Source organism: Tauraco erythrolophus, chromosome 1 (assembly GCF_009769465.1).
Source record: "Tauraco erythrolophus isolate bTauEry1 chromosome 1, bTauEry1.pri, whole genome shotgun sequence".
NCBI lineage: Eukaryota > Metazoa > Chordata > Aves > Musophagiformes > Musophagidae > Tauraco > Tauraco erythrolophus.
This window is the reverse complement of record NC_141465.1, coordinates 62,356,325-62,369,774: the sequence shown is the minus strand read 5'-3', so window position 1 is coordinate 62,369,774 and position 13,450 is coordinate 62,356,325. Positions and strand designations below refer to the sequence as shown.

The window sequence follows — 13,450 nt, the reverse complement described above, 5'->3', positions numbered from 1 at the left end:
ACAGGAGGGGCCTAATCTGGGGATGGCCTCTCCAGTAAAGGACACTGGTGAGTGTAATAGCTTTATTTGTTGCAGAAATAGAAAGTTGTATAGCAGTCAAAGCAGGGGATTGAAGGAAGAGGAGGACAAGGTTGTTTTCTAATCGAGAGCTGCATCCTTCTGGAGGCTTAGGACGCAATCTTACCACTCTCACAGTTCCTGTGTGATGCAAGGCAAGTCTTTAAAAATTGTCCTTTTGCCTTTGGTCAGTACAGTATTTCTCAGTTTTGAGGTGCCTGATTTAAGATCTAGTTTCAGTTTTACTGAACTGCTAAGTCCTCCCGGCTACTTCTACACACATTATGTAAAAGACTGTATACTTCCAAAGTTGAGTCATGCATGTCTCGAGTTGAGCACCCCAAGCTAGTTAATACTGTATTCTTTTTGCATAAGAAGTCTGGTTTTCCCTTGGAGCCTGTGTCCAGTATCTCACCTGTTCCCACAGCTGATTCCCAGCCTCCTTGCACCAGCTTAGACTGCCCCCTTTGGTTTCCTTCCTTATGCTCCTTGTCCATTCTCTTTGGTCTGCCCATACCTGTCTGCTCTGCAGCTCTTTATTGCAATGATTCCTCCCAGCCAGGTAATTTCTAACCTTATTTCTACCCCCAGACTTCAGTTCCGGTCTTCTGACACCTCCATTTTTTTAAGCCAATTTTGCCAGTATTACTCTTCAAATCTGTTACTTCTTGGCCTCCTCCTTTGTTTTTTCCTCATGCTTTTGAATTTGATATTTCTTTCTTATTCCTGAAGGCTACTCCTAGAGATACAGGTTCTTTTGACCCAGTTCAATGTTCAGCCAAACTGATGTTGAAGGATTATGAAAAAGGACTGTTTCTGAACCCTTTGGGCTGCAACAGTGACCCTGCCTGTAGGGCAGTGCATGTGTGGTTAGATTACATGTGGAAATCAAGAGCACTCCGTTTTTTGGCATCTTTGGAGATTTTAGATGTGAGTGAATCTCTACCGGGCCTGTGTTTACTGTAACTTTCTAAAGAATTAGAATAGAAAGGAAAGACTGCCAGTTTTTGTTGTTTTCTTTTTTAAATTTATGCAAAACATGTTTCCTTTAGCCCGTATTCTTGGCAGCAGCTGAACTGTTTTAGCTGGAACTAATGATTATTCTTTTAAAAAATCAGTCTGAGGCAAACACTCAGCATGAAAAATTTCTGGGCACACGTTTCGGGAAAATGGAAGCAACTGAAACGGCAGTCTTTTAAGAAGTGATTTTGAGCAGCCATAGTTATGGGTAGTGATGCTACTGTTCCCTCTGATTGCTCCTCTTTTGCTGAAGGATTAGAAAGTGCTTTACAAACTGTTCATTCTCTTCGTGTGAACCCGTGTATCTCAGCTATTGCGCAGTGACATGACAGCATTATGTTTGGCATGCAGTGGCATGTAAGAGTTTTTTAAAACAATCTGGGACTAGTGATGGCAGGTAAATGACTTGTCCATTAAAAACTGGCAAAGTCTTGTGCAGCAGGGAACTGCTTTCAATGTAAACAGAGACTTTCCCTCTTCCCCTTTTGGTAAGAATGGTGGAAATACTGAATTGCATCTTTGCTTTGATGTGTACCAAAACTCTTTCTCTCCCCAGTCAATGTACCTTTCCCAAACAACTGCAAGGAAGCATTTGTGGAGCACTAACTCGAAATGTATGGGTGCTTCTGTCTAAGTGGTCTGCATGAGTTAAGTTTCTTTTCATCAAATAATAGACGGATTTCATCTTACCAGTTTTGTAAGACTTGAGAAAACTACATATTCTCTGACCGAATCTTTTCTACAATAGGTTTCTTTTGGCGAGAACACATTACCCAAGAATAGTTTTTTTTTCCTGTTAGTTTGACCCAATCTATATTTTAGTAAAATTACCCTTTCCAAGAAGTGTCAGTAAGAACTCTATTTCTGCTAGAAGTACTAATGGCTACAGTAGCAGAGCCTGAGACATAGACTTCCAACATGAGCTGTTGGTTTACTGCTTCACTTGAGCTAGAGATGGATATGGAACAAGCCTTGTTAGTTCTACGTCAAGTTATCACATAACTTCCTATGTTTGTTTGTGATTTCTGCGTCATGGTGTCTGAAATGTTTTGTACTTAATATATTAATGGTAGGTTACAGTTCTGTGTTCCCAAGAGGCTTTCCAGCTGGGAGCAAGCGATCTGTTATGACCAGAAGGTTATATACTGTATGAAAAGAGAGCACAGCAAAATACAGTCAGTCAAGAAATCTATGTGAGGGCTCCTATAGTGAGTGAATCTGCGATGAGAACTTTGGATGTGCGTGCTCTATTCAGTTTTCAGAACATTTCAAATTAAATATCTAATTAATACAGTGAATGAACATGCCTATGTAAAATATTAGCAGTTCTGTTGTATAGCAGAAGTAACTCAGTTACAGTAGAGCGGTAAGTGTCCAGGTGCTGTCAGAAACTGGGAACTTCAGCACCCTGCAGGCTTGGGTGTGAACTGAGCAATTGTTTTAAAATCTCATGGGTAAAACGAGCACGCTACTGAAAATGGACGGGTGGGATGTAAATAAAGCCATCAGAAGTCATCACAGGCTCACCGTTGGCTCTTTGTACATGTACTGTGCTGCTTTTCATTGGTTGTACAATGGCTGTTACTTCGTGGCAGGATAACATTGCCCTGGGAGAAGAGGTGCTGGTGGAGTGGAGGCTTCTGCTCTGCTGTGTAGAAGCAGCTCAGCAATTAGACTAGCTGCTAAGCACAGGGAGACTTTGAGAGCTGCTCTAAAAGCACTGCTCTCCAGTCCTAGCAGAAAGCAGGTACATGGGGAGACAATTAGTGGGGAACACTAACTGTGAAATTAGTGAGGATCAGTGTTTTTTAGTGAGATTTCACTTCTCAGGAAGAGCAGTAAAAACTTCTAGTGTTTTGTTATGTAAATGTCATGTCTCACATAGGTGTTTCAGGAGCTAAAGACCTGGCATAGGAAGAGAAATTCTTAATTTCTGTGGTTCTCTTATGTTTCCTCCTTGTTCTGTTTCCCTCCTGTTGCTCTGAAGGGACCAAAGCACGTTTTCCTCCTGATTTCCCTTACTTCAGAGCTAACTCAGAGTACTGCAGCTCGGAAAGTAACGTGTTAGCTCTTAGTCTTGGAGCAGCAGAGTGCTGTTGTGTCACCATCTTGCTGTAGCTGTCCAGGGCTGCTTTGAACATCTCCTGTCTAGCTCCAGAGTGTTAAAATCCGCAGAATGTGTTTGATTCTGGGGTATCTGCTGCGGTGTGAAGAAGGCGGGCAAACTACATAGTCCTCTCTGCTGGCGTGTATATAAATGGGATAGTTCACCTCAGGAGCATTAACTCCATTCACCACAACTCTTTGTGCCCGGTCATTCAGCCAGTTTTTTACCCAGCAAAGCATACACCTGTCCAAGCCATGAGCAGCCAGTTTCTCCAGGAGAATGCTGTGGGTAATGGTGTCAAAGGCTTTACTAAAGTCTAGGTAGACAACATTCACAGCCTTTCCCTCATCCACTAAGCAGGTCAGCTTGTCATAGCAGGAGATCAGGTTAGTCAAGCAGGACCTGTCTTTCCTAAGCCCGTGCTGACTGGGCCTGATCACCTGGTTGTCCTGTACATGCCATGTGATGGCACTCAAGATGATCTGCTCCATAACCTTCCCCACCACCGAGGTCAGACTGACAGGTCTGTAGGCCTGCTGACATGCTTCAAGGACCTGAGACTTTCAGGAAAAGGCTGAGTATTGTAGGCTTGGGTAAAACTGTCAGAAGGAACAGTGATTCCTGAGGGAGTAATTGTTGGAGGTTCTACAAAATGCCTGTGTTTCTGGGATTCTCTGAGGCCTTTCACAGTGGTTATAAGGATGGAGAAAAGCCGCTTTTATATAGCCTTCTAAATACGTCTGGATTTGTGTAATTGTATGTGGTTCATTGTCTTAGGGATGCATGGTGAAGAATTATGCACAGGATGCCAGTTTGATGCCAACAGCAGGATCTGTACGTATTGCATTTACATGGAACTTTCAGAAAGTGAAGAGTCAGTCCAATGCAAACAAGTCCAGTTCATGGTATTTCTGCAGCAGAGTGGTATCAGCAGCTACACAGTCTCCGAACTGGAGGTTTTGAGCATAACATGGGAAGCATTTAGTTTCAGGCTGCTCCTGTATCCAGTGCCGTGACCCTCCCTGTCATGACGAGTGCCCTCCCAGCAGGATTCTGAGAATGCAGTGTACCCCAGTAATTTCCATCTAGGACCTGGTACTGAGATTTATAAACTAGAGCTTGCGAACAGTTGGTCTGATTTAAACTGTGATGTCTGAGGATTGAAGGAGGCAAGAAGTGGTAAAAATCCATCTATATTCTTCTTCTTTTCCTGGTTTATCATTTAGCAGCAATGTTGGAGAGCCTGTGAAGACATATGCCTCTAGGGAGGGCTCCGGAAGGAGGAAAGCTGGAGTTCTCCTTAAAAGCATCAAGAGCTTGGGAAATGAAAAGCGTTAGCTCCATAAATAGAAGGAAATGGGGAGGGTTTTTTTTGGTGGCCCCTTTTTCCTCATTGCTGCAGTTATACTTGAAGATTAGGATTAGACTAGAATTGAGACCATTTGAAACAGTGAAGCCATGAAGGTGGCAAGAGATGGACAGAAAGTTCGCAGAGCACAAGTTGAGAGGCAGGGGCTGTCTGTGAAAGTTTGCAGGAAAAGCCATAGGTATGATTTCTAGGCAAACAAACTTTAAAAGACCTTGACATTAATTTATAGGGACGATAGGGAAAATATAATTTATCTGTCATCATTTTTATGATGTAGTTGGTGGGAAGAAGATAATGAAAGATCCTCTAGAATTGTGACTGAAGATCACGAGAGTGTAACTTTGGGAACTGCAAGAACCAAGACTTGAAAAAAGGAAAAAAGAAGAAAAAAACCAAACACCAAGGAAGGGGAACTATGAAATTTGAGGGAACTTTGGTACTACTGAGTTAACAGAATTAGCAGTCAGAAAGTGAAAGCACCCAAAAGTCTAAAAATTTGGATATTTGCATTTCTCAGAAAGAAAATGAAAGGAGAAGCAGCCTTCTGCACAATAAATTTTCAAAATACTGAACTAATGCTTGAAAGCAGTACCTTCAAGGCACTGGGTGAGGTAAAAGGTCCAATACAGAGGCCATGCAGAATTTTTAACTGATAAGAATTTGCTGCACTTTCAGAGTCAGCCTCCTAAAGCATAACAGGAATAAAGAAAACCTGAAAGTGAAACATGAGGTTCCCACGTTGACTACTGTAGGTACCTAAATCAAAACTATTAACTGCAGTTGGTGCGTATAGAAGTAATATTTCACTTTGCATCGTTATCCTAAAATACTCTGTCTCAGATGCTTTGATTTTAATGATGATGATTACTAAAATAAAAACTTCTTTAATGGTTACCCTCTGGGTACAAAGAAATATGCAAATGTAGTTAATTTCGAGAGAGGAAGAAAGATGACTTAATGACGATTACTAGGTTGATGGTTACTCAGTTGACTATGTCTTCAACAAGCCATTGACCCCAAGGAAATAGCTTGTTATCCTGTTGCTGGTAATCTGCTGTTGTGATTGTGTCTTTCCTGTTTCCACCAGCTCTAAGATACGTACCAATTTTTTCTCTCTCCGCGCAAATGAAGAGCTTTTTACTTCTGTCCGGACACTTGGTTAGGGTATTTTTTAAGGTGAGACTCTTGTGGCTGTTGCATGTAGAACTTTGATGCATTACTAAAACGTTGACTTGTAGTCCTTTCTGTCGGGTAGCTCTGAGTACCACAGCATATTGGAAGTAAAGGGTTTTTTGTTTCCTGCTGAACCAAAATAAGAGAGTAGCATCCAACCAGTGAGAAACACTGCTATCCTCCTCCACTCTAGGCAGCATGAGAGTTGGATGTAGTCAGAGGAACAGCCTCTGCCTCTGAGGAGCTGCATCCCATCCTTCCTAAAATGAAAGCCTTCCCAGACTGTCAAATGGAAGTCAGTCCCTTTCCCCATCCTGTTTACTGCCTCCCTGTTTATTTTTGAACAGCTGTTGCACCCCTTTACAAGGTGAGTGGGTGTGAGTGGAGGAAGGATTTGGTTAATGGTGTTTAAATGCATTGTGCAGGTGGGTAACTGTAGGGAAAAGAGTTTTTTTTGTTTGCTTTTTTTAGTGGAGCTACTTTGTAATAGGGTTTGCATTTGTCTGAGGTTATTGTTTGCAGACAGGAATGAGGTGATATAATGAGGCAGGGTAAATTTGTGCTTTCCTGTTGTGGTATGTGCGGTTGGAAGTAATATGGGTGTAGACCTGGTTTTCTCCTAAATGACGTGTTGCACGAGTCTGAGAGCAGGTCCTGAGAGTAAGATAATGGAGAGGTAGCTCAAGGTTGAAAAGGAAGGTAAAGCTTCGTGTTTCCTTTTTATGGCTGAGTAGTTTTGTTTTGTTGTTTTTTGTGTGGTTTTGGGCATTCATTTGAATATTCTTAAATAACATCTAGTGAAGATTTGTGTGAGAAAAAGAGATTGCAGCTGTGTGCATATATAGCATGTGCTTATATTTACCAAAAAACCAGAGTGGTTCCTAACACTTCTGTTCTTGTGGCAGGCCAGCTAAAGCCATTTTCCATGTTGCCTTTCAGACATGTGTCCTGCTCTCGTCCCTCTGATTTTACACTGCGAAACTCTGCCATACCCTGTTCAGACCTGATATTCTGGCCCAGAATGCTTCAGATGCTCAAAAAAGTCCTTTACAGTGACCTCCTCTTCTGTCACATTCACATTTGAAAGTGATATTTCCGTACTGATGTGTGTGTGTGACATTGCATTTATCAGATCCTTAGTTCCTCTGCAACATTCAGTATTTCGTGGTAGCAGGGGTGGAAATGGGGGCAGGCTTTAGACCCAAGAAGAGAAGTGTCCCTGGCAGCGATAGCCAGTGTGGAAATCCTTGAAATGACGCACATAATGAGCAAAGTTTGTAAGATGAGTAGGGAGGGAGCGGTCCCCTCTGGAGAACAGGAGGGGGATGAAGCTGGCGTGGGAGGTATGTGATGTCCCCATGAAAATGATTTTTACTGGAAAATGTAGTGGTGGGGGATCATCAGAGGGACATGCAACACATTGAAAGGCTTTGGAAATGTGATACTGTCATTTGTTTGCAGGGTCGGGCTGACTGGCCTACTTTTCCTCTGAAAAGGATTTGCTAACAACAGTGTGAAATCCCTCCAAAGGAAGGCATAGCCCCACATAGCAGCAGTAGTCCCTACCTGTCGGAGCTGGAATTTTTCTCTTCCATCTGCTTGAATCTGAAATCTGTTGCTGGCAGCAGTTCAACCTCCAGGCATTAACTGAATTTACATATTCAGAGCACTAGATGTTGGCTTTCAGATGGAAGTAGAGACAAGTTCTCTAGTAAAGAGTCTCAGAAGATCTGCTGCTGTCTGCACCTTTGCTTTGCTGATACCACAGCTTTTAATATTGCGCTCTTAATTAACTTTATACCCTGCTTCCATATCTTGATGCCAGAAGAATGCTTGAAGCAATGTGGATTTGCTCCTGTCATTGGAGTACTGATTTCAGGCAAAGTCAAAAGGAAAGCAGAAGTGTGGGGGAGAAACATTGCTGCAGTTTGATAACACATTTGAATATTTATTGGTTTAAGGTGCAATGTATCAAAATCAGTTGTCTATATTTTTGATAGAAATCTTCATTTTTAATTTGTTGTAAATATAAAAATATTTTGGTGTTATCGTATGTGTATGCAAAATTTGAGACAGCATTGCACAAAGTGTCTATTTTTAATGCTGGAACTTTAGCCTCTCTAGAAGAGGATATTTGCTTAATCTTACTTTGTTGGATCTTATCGTCTTCTATTCCCACCCATCTTTTTCACCCACAGTTCAAATTGCTGGCTGAATATATGTTCTTTGGATGCATCAGCATGAAATTTTGCAGATGGCCACCAGTCTTAATACATGTGAAGCTGTGATCACAGTTTTCTAAACAGTGCCAGAGATGCTGAATTGTGTTTGCAGTATTGCCAAATCTCTTTAATCAGTCTTGACTGAAAAATGATGGCGTAAATCCCAGATTAGTAATGGTGTTTCAGTGAGTCATTAGCAGTGGTTGTCTAGATCTGATCGTAAAAGATACTTTTTACAGAGACAAATGGACCAGTGCAGGGCAAAAGGGGAACTGCTATGGCATAGCTTAAGTAGAGCCATTTTTAGGTTCTTGGGCATATGTGAGAAGAAACTTCTCACCCAGTTTACTCAAAATAGTAGTTTGTAGCTGGGACCTAGAATGCCATGCTGTCTGCTGAAAACAATTTCTGACTCAGTACAGGTGCTGTTTTTCTGTTGTTGTGTCAGCTGTTTGAGTGGTTGGACTAGTGTGGAGTGTAGAAACATGATTTAGCTCAACATCCTGGTGAGGTGGTAATTGCACAACTGTAGGACCCCACTAACCCCAGCTGAACAAGGCAGCCTGTGCGGCAGGGAGGGAGCGCAGCAGGCCTGGGTCATGTATGCACATACCTTTGTAGTTGTAGTGGTCTGTACTGGGGACTTTCGTGTTCCCTGTCTCTCCTTTGCTGAGAATAGGAGGGGAAGGGCAAGGGCCAGGGCTGCTTGTGCATTGAGGCAGTGGAGGGTACTGCTTGGCCCCAGTGGGGAGCCCCTTTCTGCTGCCCACAGCATGAACAGGTACCAGGGCAGCGTTGGACCACAGCCAAAGAGTGCAGTAGAAATGTTTGATACTAAACCAAAATAAAAATGCTCATTCACAAGGACTTTCAAACTTGCAGTGTTACCTCCATAATGAGCATCCTGGGAGACATCGTCGTTGGTTTTAGGTTGGCTATTAACCGTGTAACAGAATTGTCCATTGCAGAAGGCATTTGTGGCAGCTCTGATGGAAACCAGGTCTCCTCTTGTGAGCTCAAAGGTGTTTGTGAATGTCTTCTTTTTTTTGGTTGAAGGTTTGAACTACTGAAAGGTCGTGTTTCGACAGCTCAGAGGAATTAAGTCTTAAACAAATAGTGTGTAAAGTTTGAGCAACAGCAGCATATTTTCCTTCACACTGCAGGTCTTGAACTGGAAGCCCTGTTTTTAGTGAAAAGAGACGCCTGCAGAGAAAAACGGCCTCTTTGTTTGGATCGCCTTGGTTTCATACAAACATTAAAAAGATCATTTGCAAAGCTTTTGTCCAGAAATATTTCTTAAATGTGCAGGCATAACTGAACAAAGTGATTAAAGATTTTCCTTTATTCAGACTAGGAGGTTTGTTTGGAGAACATGAAGCACTTGTCTTCTACTTGGATTGAATGCTTCTACTTCTACAGCAGTCTATTTATGCTCACTAAACAAGAAACAGAAAAGTGAAATGTTGTGCAGTGTTTAATCCTAACTGAAAACGTTTGCATGAAAAAAATTTTGTACGTTTTTTTCTGGACACATGCTCAAGTTGTAAGAGAAAGGATATAATAGGCTTTACTTTTAGCAGCAATGATGCATCACTTATTTTTCATCTTCCATTTTGGCTGGAAACTTTGAATAGTGATCACTTCTATATGTGCAGGCAGATGTTTTCTAGGGTTTTGATTTAATGTTTCACTCTTCTGATAGCTATCAGTCTTTTTAGAAACAGAATTTTACCTTTGTATGCCAAAGTTTCGAGATCAATATGAATGAAATATCAGTATTTCATTGAATCAAAGTTTCAGTCATACCTGTGGTATCATACACTTTACAAATTCTTTAGCAATTGCATGCTCCAGATTTTGGAGAAAAATATCTCAACTAAAATTACAGCAAAACTTGAAATCTAACTGGTGACATGGATGTTATAAATTCTATTTTCTAACATACCTCCAATAAATGGAAAGTTCACTATTATTTTGCCTGTGTTACAGTAGTACAGATCATCTATTTAGTAAAAACTATCAAATCACTAATTGTTAAGTCAAAGTATAATGTCTTGGACAATAGAAATACTTAGTGATCTCAAGATGAAAAGAATCTTTCTGTCTGGGACTTTCTTCACAAAGCAGATGTAGGAAGCTTGATATTTTTTCTTTTCACTGCTCAAATTTATAATTATAAAACAAATAAACCAACAGTAAGTATGGCAGAATGCTTATTTCTATTTTATGAAGAAAATATTTGCCTGGAGAGGTTTCTTTTCATGATTTAAGTTATCCTTTTCACATATATTTTTAGAAATTTTCTGAATCCTTTGTTTTTCAGATTTTCTTTGACTTTTTAGTTAGGGGGAAAAAAAGAATTCAAGAAAAACAGCAAGTTTCTGGAGTCTATATAAAAATACTTTTTAGCAAGATATATTTGAGTTTGAGATGTTTTCTTGATGAAGGATAAGCAAACCATTTCAGATCAAGCACAGGGCAACAACATCTGTAAGTTAGTCAAATTCGTTGTTTTCTTCTGAGTGGCTGTAGATCAAACGGAAGGGAAAAACTGTATTCTTATATCTAATTAATAGATATTGATGTCTGTTGTGTGCATTGATGGTGTCTATGTGAAGTAAACACACATCCTGTACTCTGACTTTGGGACAGTTCTGTATTTCTCTGTGGTTTTATTTTGGTGTGCTCTAAAACTCTGGACTTTGTTTCAGATGCTGTATTTGTTCAGGTAATTCTTTTTTTTTCCTAGACAATTCTACATGTAATTAAATGTGTTGCACTGCATGATTTCTTTTTTTCTTTCTTTCTTTCATCCTTCCTTCCCTTTTAAGTAAAGAAAACAAATCCCACAAATCTCATTTAATATTTTTGAATTCCCACATCTATTTATGGCTTCTTGCATCATGGAGGAAAAAATGCGACATGGCTCATAGGAGGGTGACATAAGAGGTTATATGCAGCCGTTGACGGGTGAGAGTTCTAGTCCCTTCAGAATTTCCCAAGAAAAAGTATAAGCACAAACATCATAGTAGTTCTTTAGGTTTTAGGGTTGTTTTGTCAATTTTTTGGTACAAGTCATCACCTGTATTAGAATCTGCAGGCTTTCCTCTCCTTTACTACCTCTGGTTTGTCGGAAGTGATGGCTGATGGCAGGGGTGAGCGGCCATGGGTGGGCAGAACCCAGCGTGGGACGCTCTGCAGTGCAAGGGGAGACTCGTCAGCCCCATGGAGAAAGGGCCGTGGTACTGGGCTGAGTGTTCAGCATTTCCCTTCGTTCTGGTTCCCAACATATCCAGCACAAGCGTATGAACTTGTGCTGCCCATGGACTGTGGGTTTCTTCGATCGTTATGCCGGGTGCTTTTTCAGTCCGCTGTCTCTTTTTGAGCAGTTGAATGAGGCTGGCATCCTGAATTTGATAGGCGTGTTTTGTACATAAGTTTGGTTTTACGGCGGGATATGACATGTGTGGCAGTTGCTGATTGTTACAGAGCAATCAGTAATGATCTCGCTATGGAAAAAGTATATGTTCTTTCCCGTGCATTGTGAAGTAAGCTTTAAGACAGAATTTTCTTAATGCATGAGAAATTAAAATGAGTACTTTCTTATCACTCAAGGAAAATGAGGTATAAAAGAGGAGACAAATTGAGACAGTAAATTATTATGATAATTTATTTGCTAGACAGAATTTTTGCTACCCTTGATGTTGGCTTTTAGTTTCAATGCAAAGAAAACAATTGGTAGCTGTCTCTTGTACAGTGTGTTATTTGGGAGCTCTCCAAAAACAGTGAAAAGGCCAATCAAAATATTAGTTTTTTTTTTTCTTTTGACCTGTTGGCTGCTTTCCTCTTTGAACTTGACCTAATAGTGACAGATTTGCTTAAGATAAAGTTCTGGGAACCTACATTTATTACTTTTGGCTATGGGCACAGCGCAAATAAATGAAACATCTGTAGATAGTTTTCTGCTCAGCAATAGGTGTTTGTATACACATCCGTGGGTGAGAAGCATTTACAGATGTGCAAACTTACGTAAGTTACATATACACACAGACTGCTAGATTTGGCTTTATGTCTGTACAGGGCGTGTATTCAGGTAAGAAGGGACAACAAACTAGAAGCTTTTGTAGGTAAGAGAAGATAGGATGAAGTGAGGTAATATTTTCTGATTTTTTTTTCCCTTTTTTGAAAAGGAAGTTCAAGTTCTGTTTTGTTGCAGGAGCATAAATAGGTTGCAGTGTGTGAATGGAGTTCATGATGATAAGTACACAGAGAATGAAGATTACACAAAACCCATCCTTGTCTTTGCTTATGATACCTGCCAAGTCTCCAGCTCAAGGAGTCTTTGTTCTTGGCTCTTACTGATGTCATTAAAAACTGCTAAAGCCAGACACTAAATTGGTCGGAACAAACCTTTTACAATCTGTATATATTCCTGTCTTTATGGTCTGATTGTCTCTTCCTCTGACATCAGTGGGTGTTGGATCAAACATTTACTTCTGTGAAAATCTTAGAGAGTGGAGTTGAAAAAACATCTATAAATTTTTGTAGCAGGAGAAAATGTAAGTAATGCAGGAAGGAAGCAGTACTGTTATTTAAAACAGCCTCATAATTCTGTTTTGGTAGCAATTGTTACATTTGTTGCAAGTTCATTAACTGACTTCCTACTGTGGTTTGTACTGCTTGTGGTTACAGGCAATTAAACCTGAAAGTCTCATGATCAACACTCGCTGTAGTTCTAGGTGGAGACAGATGTCATCTTTTGTACAGGAAAAGGCCACCTTCTTGAGTTAAGTCACAGTCCTGTAGCCTTACATTTCTGCTTCTAAAACCATGCAATTTAACAAAAATATACAGTGAACATCTGACCCTTGGAGTGTGCATTTAAACCTCCGCAGCTATTAATGATGAAAAGTCATAGTACTTGTTTATACCCATTTTGATGTTTATTTTAAGTACAGTGTTTTGTTGCAGGAGTTGCATTTTACCTGAATTTTTCATCTGAATTATTTTACTTTGTAATAATTGGTCCTGCAAAGGTAGAACTTCAAAGTGAAACAAACAAAGGAGGAGGGAAATAATTTGTAATGAATTGTATGAACAGAGGACGTCGTTCATAATTATAAAAAATGTGTATTTCTCTCCTACAGTGTGCATAAATGAAAAAAAAATCTTTTAGTGGACAACTGAAAATTTTTAACTGAGCTGTTCAGAAATAGCTGTACAGAAAACAGAAATATTACTAGAACATGTAACTCTGGTTTTAGATGAAAAAAGTGGTTTCTTTTGAACAAAATGGCATGTTCTGGTTCATCAACAAACTCTGAAAGGTTGAGCTCTTGCAAGTGAGAGTTGAGGTGGCTGTGTGTCGCTTTTTTGGGGAATACAAAAGCCCTGCTTTAGCTTTGGTGTCTCCTTTCAACTTGCAGACCTTTGGAACTGAGAAATGATTAATTGGAAGAGAAAATACAAGGCTGATAGTTAAACGTAGTTTAAGGAAAGTTA

The 13,450-nt window shown here is 40.3% G+C and overlaps 1 protein-coding gene across 3 annotated transcripts in view; it reads left to right on the top strand.

Annotated features, from left to right (window-relative positions):
- Nucleotides 1–13,450, top strand: part of INPP4A (inositol polyphosphate-4-phosphatase type I A) — a 132,843-nt gene that overhangs the window by 7,362 nt on the left and 112,031 nt on the right. The gene's annotated exons all lie outside the window — the stretch shown is intronic.